Genomic DNA, 970 nt, shown 5'->3' with positions numbered 1-970 from the left:
AAGACAATAAAACACAGAACCTGGCTGGAGATCCTGGCTACAGAACCTGGCTAGGCTGCTGATCAACTGAACGCTGTCTCCGTGTCATTCCTTCTTCGCTGACTCCGTCCACACCTTTGGGAACCCCTGGACCTGCTGGGGTTGGACCCCAACATGGGGTCACAAGCCCAGGCAGGGGGCAGGGTCTGGGGTCACAGGCTCAGGCAGGGGCAGTGTCTGGGGTCACAGGCCCAGGCGGGGGACAGTGTCTGGGGTCACAGGCCCAGGCGGGGGCAGTGTCTGGGGTCACAGGCCCAGGCGGGGGGCAGTGTCTGGGGTCACAGGCCCAGGCGGGGGCAGGGTCTGGGGTCAGGCCCAGGTGGTGGCAGGGTCTAGGGTCCCTCCACTCCCAGGTGACCACCTATGGAGGCAGGACTGGTGTCCAGCCCCTGGTCAGGCCTGCAGAGCAGTGATTGGGGCACTTGGGGTGGAGCTCCCCTCTGGCATCTGCAGGCCCTGCCACACTGGGCTGAGGGGGGAGGGCATGGCGTCCAGGACACCCAGACCTCCGCCCACAGGCGCAGGGGCCCCTGGGAGCCAGTCCTTCCTCCGAGGAGGGACCAGCTGCCTCTAATTTCTGTATGAAACCACTGCTGCCCTGTGGGACTCTGTCCCAGGGCCCGGCTCTCCCGGACCCCTCAGGCCACAGGTGGGCAGTGCCCCCAGGGAAGACGCTGTTGTCCACAAGGGGCCAGGCCAGGCTCACAGATGAAGGGGATGGAGGAGCCCAGGGGGGCCCAGGAGGGGCAGGCGGTGGCCGGGAGCCTCCTCCTGCAGAGAAAGAAAAGGGAGTGACACAGAGATGAGGCTCAGAGGATTCCTCTCACCAGCCCCCCTGCTCAGCTTCTCCTGCAGGAGGGCAATGGCAGAGGGGGGGCAGTGGCAGGGGGGGGGGCAGTGGCAGAGGGGGGGCAGTGGCAGAGGGAGGGAA

This window comes from Myotis brandtii, unplaced genomic scaffold, assembly GCF_000412655.1.
Source record: "Myotis brandtii unplaced genomic scaffold, ASM41265v1 scaffold105, whole genome shotgun sequence".
NCBI lineage: Eukaryota > Metazoa > Chordata > Mammalia > Chiroptera > Vespertilionidae > Myotis > Myotis brandtii.
Note: the sequence above shows the minus strand (reverse complement) of the source record.